Below are 11,157 nucleotides of genomic sequence, written 5' to 3'. Positions count from 1 at the left end.
AGAGGGAGAGAAAATCGTAAACAAGCGCCATGCCTAGCCCAGTGCAGAGCCCCACTTGGGGCTCAATCTCATGACCCTGAGATCATGATCTGGGCTGAAATCAAGAGTTGGATGCTTAACTGACTGAGCCACCCAGTCGCCTCATGGGAGTTTTATTTTTTAAGATTGACATTACTTAGTGGCCTGCACAGGGATCCAGAGAAGGCCCCCAAATGACTTTCTGGCTGGTGAACAAATAGGTGCCAGTGCCCACCAAGCTGAAGGGTCTTACTGCTTTCTGGACAACCCTAGGGTTTGAGGGTAAGTTTTCTCCTGGGTTTCAGCCTCCATGCTTTGTGTCTGGGTTCTCCAGGCTTTATTCAGGATCTGTTCTAAGGCCTTGGTTTTTGTTTTTATCTCCAAGAGTACACATTTAGTCTTCGGTTTGAGTCCTGTTTGGAACAGGGCTCTTCTACTGAAATTGTGCTAGCCTTCGGTCTGACTCCTTTTTGATCCAGACTGTTTCTGCCAGAACTGTGCCACCTGGAACTGTGTAGGCCTTTTGTCTGATTCTTTTAGTGGATCAGACTGTTTTCAGGAAGAACTGTGCCTGTTGGAATTGCATCAGCCTTTGGTCCTAGTCCTGCTAGGATCAGACTGTTCCTACTGGAACTGTGCTAGTTTTTGGTCCGATTCCTTCTCCAGCCAGACTGTTCCTGAAAAACCTCTAATAAAGGGGATCCCAGTCATTATAATGTTTTGGGGGTGCCCCCCTACTGGGACTCTGGCTAGCTTTGTTTAAAAACCATGACCCCTCCTCGGGCACATTTATAACTAAGTGGACTGACTTAGCCAAAAGTAACTTAGAATTTCAATGGTCATTATGGAGAACTTTGGATCTCCCCAAACTGGTGTTACTCAAAATTAAATTAAAAAGCCATGGCTTTTTAAAAGAAAAGGAAAAGGCAGGGGGAGAAAAAAAAAAGAGCTCAGGCCCCACCTCTGGTACCAGTTTCTTCTGTTATTTCTGCTGAACTTACCTTCTCCTTGAAATCTTTCCCCACTCCCTCCTCTCTTGAACCTATTAAAATCTGCCTCTTTATTTTCTTTAATTTAAATTCAATTTGCCAACATATCGTATAACACCCAGTGCTCATCTCAAGTGCCCTCCTTAATGCCCATCACCCAATCACCCCATCCTTCCACTCACTTCCCCTTCAGCAACCTTCAGGTTGTTTCCCAGAGTTAGGAGTCTCTTATGGTTTGTCTTCTTCTCTAATTTTTCCCCACTTAGTTTCCCTCTTTTCCCTTATAGTCGCTTTCACTATTTCTTATATTCCACATACGAGTGAAATCATATGATAATTGTCTTCCCCAGTTGACTTATTTCACTTAGCATAATACCCTCCAGTTCCATCCACGTTGAAGCAAATGGTAGGTATTCATCCCTTCTGATGGCTAATATTCCATTGTGTGTGTGTATATATATATATATATATATACACACTACATCTTCTTTATCCATTCATCTGTCGAAGGGCATCACGGCTCCTTCCACAGTTTGGCTATTGTGGACATCGCTGCTATGAACATTGGGGTGCAGGTGTCCCGGAGTTTCACTACATCTCTATCTTTGGGGTAAATACCCAGTAGTGCAATTGCTGGGTCATAGGGTAGCTCTGTTTTTAACTTCTTTTTTTTTTTTTAAGATTTTACTTATTTATTCATGAGAGAGAGAGAGAGAGGCAGAGACATAGGCAGAGGGAGAAGCAGGCTCCCCGCAAGGAGCCCAATGTGGGAATCGATCCTGGACCCCAGGATCACGCCCTGAGCCAAAAACAGACACTCAACCTCTGAGCTACCCAGGCATCCCATGTTTTTAACTTCTTGAAGAACCTCTACACTGTTTTCCAGAGTGGCTGCACCAGCTTGCATTCCCACCAACAGTGTAAGCAGAGTCCCCTTTCTCTTCACCAACATTTGTTGTTTCCTGTCTTGCTATTTTTAGCCATTCTCACCAGTATAAAGTGGTATCTTATTGTGGTTTTGATTTGTATCTCCCTGATGACAAGTGATGTAGAGCATTTTCTCATGTGCCGGTTGGCTATATGCAGGTCTTCTTTGGAAAAATGTCTGTCCATGTCTTTTGCCCATTTCTTGACCGGATTTTTTGGTCTCTTGGGTGTTGAGTTTGATAAGTTCTTTTTTAATTTTTTAAATTTTTAGAAAATATTTTATTTATTCATGGGGGCTGGGCAGGGACACAGGCAGAGGGAGAAGCAGGCTTCCTGCTAGGAACCCGATGTGGGACTTGATCCCAGACCCCAGGATCATGCCCTGAACCAAAGGCAGAGGCTTAACCACTGAGCCACCCAGAGCTCCCTGATAAGTTCTTTATAGATCTTGGATACTAGCCCTTTACCTGATATGTCATTTGCAAATATTGTCTCCCATTGTGTAGGTTGCCTTTTAGTTTTGCTGTGCAGAAGCTTTTTATCTTGATGAAGTCTCAATAGCTCATTTTTGCTTTTGTTTCCCTTGTCTTTAGAGATGTGTTTTACAAGAAGGTGCTGCAGCTGAGGTCAAAAGGTTGCTGCCTGTGTTCTGCTTTAAAATTTTGATGGATTCCTGTCTCACATTTAGATTTTTCATCCATTTTGAGTTTATCTTTGTGTACGATGTAAGAAAATGGTCCAGTTACATTCTTCCATATGTTGCTGTACAATTTTCCCAAAACCATTTATTGGAGAGACTCCTTTTTTCCATTGGATATTCTTTCCTGCTTTGTCAAAAATTAGTTGACCATAGACTTGAAGGTCCATTTCTGGGTTCTCTGTTCTGTTCCATTGATCTGTGTGTCTGTTTTTGTGCCAGTATCATGCTGTCTTGATGATCACAGCTCTGTAATAGAGCTTAAAGTTAGGGATTGTGATGTCCCCAGCTTTGGTTGTCTTTTCAACATTCCCCTGGCTATTCAGGGTCTTTTCTGGTTCCATAAAAATCTTAGGAATATTTGTTGCAACTCTGTGGAAAAAAAAATGTCCATGGTATTTTGATAGGGATTGCACTGAATGTGTAAATTGCTCTGGAGAGCATAGACATTTTCACAATATTTATTCTTTCATGAGCATGGAATGTTTTTCTATCTCTTTGTGTCTTCCTCAGTTTCTTTCATAAGTGTTGTATAGTTTTTAAAGTACAGTTCCTTTACCTTTTTGGTTATGCTTATTCCTAGGTATCTTATGGTTTTTGATGCAATTGTAAATGGGATCGATTTCTTAATTTCTCTTTCTTCTCTCTCATCGTTAGTATACAGAAATGCCACTGATTTTTGTGCATTGATTTTGTATCCTGCCACATTGCTGAATTGCTGTATGAGTTCTAGAAATTTTGGGGTAGAGTCTTTTAGGTCCTCCATTATGTCACCTGTGAAGAGGGAGAATCTGACTTCTTTGGCAATTTGAATGCCTTTTATTTCTTTTTGTTGTCTGATTGCTGAGGCTAGAACTTCTACTATGTTGAACAGAAGTGGTGAGAGTGGGTATCCCTGTTCTGTTCCTGATCTTAGGGAAAAAGCTCTCTGTTTTCCCCATTCAGAATATTTACTGTGGGCTTCTGGTAAATGGCTTTTATGATAGTGAGGCATGTTCCCTCTATCCCTACACTTTGAAGAGTTTTAATCAAGAAAAGATACTGTATTCTGTCAAATATTTTTTCTGCACCAATTGAGAGGATCATATGGGTCTTGCCTTTTCTTTTATTAATGTGATCTATCACATTGAATGATTTACGAACGTTGAATCACCCTTGTATCCAAGGAATAAATTCCACGTGACTGTAGTGAATAATCCTTTTAGTGTACTGTTGGATCCTCTTGGCTAGTATCTTGATGAGTATTTTGACATCCACGTTCATCAGGAATATTGGCCTGTAATTCTCTTTTTGGTGGGGTCTTTGTCTGATTTTGTGATCAAGGTTAATGCTGGCCTCATAGAATGAGTTTGGAAGTTTCCTTTCCATTTTTAACTTTTGAAACAGCTTTAATAGAATAGGTATTATTTCTTCTTTAAATGTTTCATAGACTTCCCCCGAGAAGCCATCTAGTCCTGGATTCTTGTTTCTTGAGAGGTTTTTGATAACTGCTTCAATTTCCTTGCTGGTTATTGGTCTGTTCAGGTTTCCTATTTCTTCCTGTTTCAGTTTTGGTAATTAATAAATTTCCAGAAATGCATCCATTTCATCCAGATTGCCTACTTTGTTGGCATATAGCTGCTCATAATACGTTCTTAAAATTGTTTGTATGTCCTTGGTGTTGGTTTTGATCTCTCTTCTTTCATTCATGATTTTATTAATTTGATTCTTTTCTCTTTTCTTTTTGAGAAGTCTGGCTAGGGGCTTATCTATCTTTTAATTCTTTCAAAGAACCAGTTCCTGGGGTGCCTGGGTGGTTCAGTGGTTGAGGATCTGCCTTTGGCTCAGGTCATGATCCTGGGGTCCTGGGATTGAGTCCCACATCAGGCTCCCCACAGGGAGCCTGCTTCTCCCTCTGCCTATGTTTCTGCCTCTCTCTGTGTGTCTCTCATGAATAAATAAAATATTTTTTAAAAAAAGTACCAGCTTCTAGTTTCATTGTTTATTCTACTGTTCTTCTGGTCTCTATTTCATTGAGTTCTGCTCTAATCTTTATTATTTCTCTTCTCCTGCTTGGTTTAAGATTTATTTGCTGTTCTTTCTCCAGCTCCTTTAAGTGTAAGGTTAGTTTGTGTATTTGAGATTTTTCTAATTATTTGAGAGAGGCTTGTATCAAAATGTTCTTCCCTCCTAGGACTGCCTTTGCAGTATCCCAAAGATTTTTTTGAAATGAAAGTTGTGCTTTCATTTTCGTTAGTTTGCATGAATATTTTTAATTCTTCCCTAATATCCTTGTTAACTCATTCATTCTTTAGTAGGATGTTCTTTAACTTTCAAGTGTTTGAGTTCCTTCCAAATTTCTTCTTGTGATTGAGTTCTAGTTTCAAAGCATTGTGGTCTGAAAATATGCAGGGGACAATCCCAATCTTTTGGTAACAGTTGATACCTGATTTGTGACCCAGTACGTGGTCTGTTCTGGAGAAAGTTCCATGTGCACTTGAGAAGAATGTGTATTCTGTTGCATTAGGATAGAATGTTCTGTATATATCTGTGAAGTCCATCTGGTCCAGTGTGTCATTCAAAGCCCTTTTTTCTTTGTTGATCTTCTGCTTAGATACTCTGTCCCTTGCTGAGGGTGAAGTGTTGAAGTCTCCTACTATTAATGTATTATTATCTATGTGTTTCTTTACTTTGGTTATTAATTGGTTGATATAATTGGCTGCTCCTACATTAGGGAAATAAATATTTATAATTGTTAGATCTTCTTGTTGGATAGACCCTTTAAGTATGATATAGTGTCCCTCTTCATCTCTTACTACTGTCTTTGGTTTAAAATCTAATTTATCTGATATGAGGATTGCCACCCTAGCTTTCTTTTGAGGTCCATTTGCATGGTAAATGGTTCTCCACCTCCCCATCCCCTGTTTTCAATGTAAAGGTGTCTTTGGATCTAAAACAAGTCTCTTGTAGACAGCATATGGATGGGTTTTGCTTTTTTATCCAGCCTGATACCCTGTGTCTTTTTATTTTTCTAAAGTTTTTAGAGTTCTTTATTCTGATTTCCTTGAATTTTAAGTGCTCTTGTGTTAGGAGAATATTATTTGATTTTTATAGTGCTTTTCTTTGCTGCTTGGTAATTGTTTAGTTTTTTTGTTTTAATTGAAGTTCAATTTGCCAACATATGGTATAACAGTGCTCATCCCATAAGAGCCCTCCTCAGGGCTTGTCACCCAGTTACCCTAACCCCCCACCCACCTCCCCTTCCGCATCCTTTGTTCATTTCCCAGAGTTAGGAGTCTCTCATGGTTTGTCTCCCTCTCTAATTTACCCTGTGTCTTTTGACTGGAGCATTTTGCCCATTCATGTTCAGAGTAACTATTGAAAGATATTAATTTAATGCCATTGTATTACCTGCACAGTCCTTGTTTCTTCATATTGTCTCTGTTTCTTTGGTCTCCCTCTTCACTTACAAGATCCCCCTTAATATTTCTTGCAAGGCTAGCTTGGTGGTCACATATTCTTTCAGTTTCTGTTTATTCTGGAAGCTCTTTATCTTTCCTTCCATTCTGAATGACAGCCTTGCTGGATAAAGTATTCTTAGCTGCATGTTTTCCTCATTTAGTACCCCAAATATATCATGCCAGCCCTTTCTGGCGGTCTCTGTGGATGGTCTGCTATTAATCTAATTTCTCCCATTGTATGTTAGGAATCTTGTCTCAAGCTGCTTTTAAGATTTCCTCTTTATCTTTGAAATTTGCAAGCTTCACTATTTTATGTCAGAGTGTTCATCTGCTTTTGTTGATTTTTGGAGGAGTCCTCTCTGTCTCTTGAATATAAATATCTTTTTCCTCTCCCAGATCAGGGAAGTTCTTAACTATGATTTTCTCAAATATACCTTCTGGTCCTCTCTCAGTGCCCTCAGGAATTCCAATAATATGGATTTTTTTTTTTTTTTTAACTATCACTTATTCTTGAAGCCTCTCCTCATGGGCTCTTAGTTATTTTTCTTTCTTTTCCTCAGCTTTCTTCCTTTCGATCAACTTGTCTTCTATGTCACTTATTCTCTCTATGCCTCATTTACCCTAGCTAGAGCATCCAGTTTAGACTGCATTTCATTTAGGGTATTTTTAATTTTGGCCTGATTAGATCTTATTTCTGCACTGAGTTTTTTTCAAAACCAACTAGTAACTTTATAATTGTAATCCTGAACTCTGTCTCTGACACTTTACTTAAATCCATATCCTTTAGATCTATGGCAGAGAGTATGAATCTGGTTATTTTTTTTTTATGGTGAATTCTTCCTTCTAGTCATTTTGTCCTGTGCAGAATGGCTGTATGAATGAGCAGAGTAAAAAATACCAACCACAACCCAAGCAAAATACACACTAGACACTACTAAAGAGGTCAGGAACCAGAAAATAAAAGAAAAAAGGAAAGGAAAAACAGATATAAAAAAAAGAAACAAAAAAGGGAGAGGATTGGGAGAGAGAGAATATAATCTCACAGAGAGGACAAAACAGGGTGATCCACTTGGTTCTGAGTGTATTTTAGTCTGTGTATTAGTAGATATTAAATTCCAAATTTTTTTTAAAAAGCAAAACTTATGTATATACAAGACTGAATACAGTGAAAGTAAACCAAAAATGAAGAACATATCTATAACATGTAATTATAAAATATAAAAGTTAAAAAAAGAAGACTTAAAAACAAAGAGTTGATAAACTAAGAAACTAGTTGAGATGGAAAAAAAAAGAAAGAATATTGAAAATTTTTAACTTGAAAGATAAATGAATCATAAGAGAGAAACCTCACATTCTATATACTATTTTCTCTCAGTCCTGGAACTTTCCAGTGCTGCTTGGTCAGTAAACTTGCTCTTCCCCTGTTCTTCCAGCTGGTCTTCTGGGGGAGGGGCCTGCTGCGCTGATTCTCAGATGTCTATGCCTGGGCAGAGATGCCCTACCCCTTGCCAGGGGGCTGGGCTCAGTGTAAGCTGTTTGCTGTGTTAGATTTTTGTTCCCTGAAGGCCTCCCATGCCTCTTGATGGTGAAAGGGGAAAAAAATTGGCCACATTCCAATCTCCAGCCCCAGAACTGAGAGATCCCTATGTGTGCCAAACTCTTCAGACTCCTATGGTGCCCACCCACTCAGATCCTCCCTAGGGGCAGATGGGGGGACACTGATTTGTGCAATTTGCAGGGCCCTGCACAGAGAGTGTTCATCCAGTTAAGCGCACCTGCTCTACCTCTCCCAGAGGAGGGTGGAAAGTTGCTGTGCTCCATTCCTTTACAGGACCCAAAACACAGAGTGGTCACCTGATCTGGCACAGTTCATTAATGGCAGTACAAACTGAGCCTTCTCCTAGGCTCACTGGCCTAAACCTGTTTCCCCAGTCCAGTGCTTTGGAACCTGCCAGCTCAGACACCCCTGTTCTTTCTGTGCCTCCAGGAATATTGAGTCCCCACTGTCCCACCTGTAGTTCTGCCCTGCTTCACCACTGAGCACTTTTTAGGCAGTGAAGTCTCACAGGAGCATATTTCTAAAGTTTCTCATTTTGAGCTCCAGGACTATATCACTTTCCTGCAGCTCACTTTAAAAAGGCTCCCTCCCCTCATTGTGTATCTTCCCATATATCCCCACTATTTCTCTTCTCTGCACTCCTACCTTGCAAAAAGTGGAGTATTTGTAGAGTTCCAGCCATTCTTTCTTCAAATCTCAGGTAGAATTCATAGGTATTCAGGATGGTTGGATAGTTATCTAGCTAAATTTAGGAGACCAGATGAAATGAGGATCCCTACTCTTCTGTCATCTTGCATCTCCCCCTTAAATTTACCTCTTTAAGGTTAAGTTTTCTGAGGATCTAAATAAAACTCAAGTTTCTTATGTTCCCTGGACTAAGGTTGAATTGAGAGCCATAGCTAGACAGCCTCTTAAAGTGGCTGAGGGCCCCCATACGTTTGCTGAAGAATTTAAATTATCCAAACTTACCAACCTGGCATCTCAATTTATATAAATTAATCTATCCACATGCTTTTTTGGTGAGAGCCAGGCCAAACATTGTCTGAAACTAGAGAAGAGAGCACCCTGAAGGAGGCTTTAAAGAAACAAACCCCTAACTATTCACTAACTTTGTATTCTTTTCCAAATTTACAATCTCTGAATTTGCAACCTTATGGACTATATTATCAATAACACATTTGGTTCCAAATAGCTCTTTTGAGATAACGATATTGTTTTAACATGCTTTGAAGTTTTCCTGTTTTGCAAAAAGTTAATTAACTATTGCTTCCTGTTTATACTTTCACTGTATCTTTCCAAATACACTTGGTTAATTCTTTCAGTGTGTTCTTGCAGTATTCATTCATAATTGGCTCTCATGGTTGCTTTAAGTGGAGACTTTCAGGAGGCATCCATGATTCTGGTTTGCCTTTCTAGACAGAACCTTTTCCTCCTAAGTTCAAATAAGTGCCAATTAACATTTTAGTTGGCTGCTTTCAGAACTCGAGTCCTAGTTTAGAACCATCAGACAGGTCAGTGCTACATACTGCGCCTGCGCCCGGGCTGAGGCCTTTTCCCCCCGCCGAGCGCTGCTGGGCCTGCTGGTCTGTGGTGAGCCGTGGCCGCCGGACTCTGTTCTGCAGGATGGGGTTTGTTAAGGTTGTCAAGAATAAGGCTTCCTTCAAGAGATACCAAGTGAAATTTAGAAGACGACGAGAGGGTAAAACTGATCATTATGCCCGGAAACGCTTGGTAATTCAGGACAAAAATAAGTACAACACACCTAAATACAGGATGATGGTTCGTGTAAGCAACCGAGATATCATTTGTCAGATTGCTTATGCCCGCATAGAAGGAGACATGATCGTTTGTGCAGCTTATGCTCATGAACTCCCAAAGTATGGTGTGAAGGTTGGCCTGACAAATTATGCTGCAGCATATTGTACCGGCCTGCTGCTGGCCCGCAGGCTCCTCAATAGATTTGGCATGGACAAGATCTATGAAGGCCAAGTGGAAGTGACTGGAGATGAATACAATGTGGAAAGCATTGATGGTCACCCTGGTGCCTTCACCTGCTATTTGGATGCAGGGCTTGCCAGAACTACCACTGGAAATAAAGTTTTTGGGGCCCTCAAGGGAGCAGTGGACGGAGGCTTGTCTATCCCTCCTCACAGTACCAAATGATTCCCTGGTTATGATTCAGAAAGCAAGGAATTCAATGCAGAAGTTCATCGAAAGCACATCATGGGTCAGAATGTTGCAGATTATATGGTTACCTAATGGAGGAAGATGAAGATGCTTACAAGAAACAATTCTCTCAATATATAAAGAACAACGTTACTCCAGACATGATGGAGGAGATGTATAAGAAAGCTCATGCTGCTATACGAGAGAATCCCGTCTATGAGAAGAAGCCTAAGAAAGAAGTTAAGAAGAAGAGGTGGAACCGTCCTAAGACGTCTCTTGCCCAAAAGAAAGATCGGGTAGCTCAGAAGAAGGCCAGCTTCCTTAGAGCTCAGGAGCAGGCTGCTGAGAGCTAATAAACCAAACCATAATTTTCTATGAAGATTTTTCAGATAAAGCCAATAATAAACTTATTCACCAAGCAAAAAAAAAAAAAAAAAAGAACCATCATACAATTTGGAATTGTTATGTTTCTTCTGTTTTGTATAATTATATTAATTTTTGTATCTTTGTTGGCTGCTGAACTTTTTAAAAAAACAATGTACCCAATAGGATGATGGTGGCTCAATGATGAGAAGATACAGACTTTAGATGGGACGTACCTGAGAGCTTCTTGCTCCTAACCTTTCTTGTTACACAAATGTGGACTTAGTGGTTTCTATCTGCTATGCACTTTCCCTTCTACATAGGACAGGACAACCAGAAAAGGTCCTTCCTGACGCTGAGGGACAAAACCACTAAATATAAAGGACCTGACTATTGATCAGTAATACTTTCAAAGAAAGATCTGGATCAAAGAGGGAAATGTGAAATTTAATATAGGGAAACCTCACTACACTGGAGTCAGTCTGGAGGTTTGGCATGGGGAGTTTTCATGCCCTGCTACTTGTCATCAATTTGCAGCCCCAACACGAAGAGAAGCACCTTGCATGTGAATACTACTCTACTTTCCCAGCAAGAGGAAGGAAGGCTTCCTCCTCCTTGGAAATAGCCAGGCCAATAAGAGACAATCACAACTCAGCCAATGAAAATCCACTGGATTTCCAGTTCCCAGCTTATTTTTTAAAGTTAATGTTCATAGGATAAAGAATAAGGAACAGGAAGAGAAAAACAGAAAATGTCTGATTGGCTAGGGCTATACAGTCAGCCTTTTTTGGATAAGAGAAACAACATGAACTAAGTATAGAGCCAAGGACTGGCTTAGCATTCGGGGATTGGTTGACTATGTATACTGTGTTTCTGATCAAATGGAGCATTTGAGGACAAGTTTTGGTTTCCTGGTGAGGTACCTGGGCAGGAGCAGCTCCACCTTGGGCCTAGAAATTTGTTTCAACAGCTGATAACAACTCAACGGAGAATTGCCCG

General features: G+C 40.1%; 1 pseudogene; it reads left to right on the top strand.

Annotated features, from left to right (window-relative positions):
• Positions 1 to 9,162: 9,162 nt before the first annotated feature.
• Positions 9,163 to 10,233, top strand: LOC140624014 (large ribosomal subunit protein uL18-like; annotated as a pseudogene).
• Positions 10,234 to 11,157: the final 924 nt, after the last annotated feature.

Source organism: Canis lupus, chromosome 33, assembly GCF_048164855.1.
Source record: "Canis lupus baileyi chromosome 33, mCanLup2.hap1, whole genome shotgun sequence".
NCBI classification, from domain to species: Eukaryota; Metazoa; Chordata; class Mammalia; order Carnivora; family Canidae; genus Canis; species Canis lupus.
This window is presented reverse-complemented; position numbering and strand designations above follow the sequence as displayed.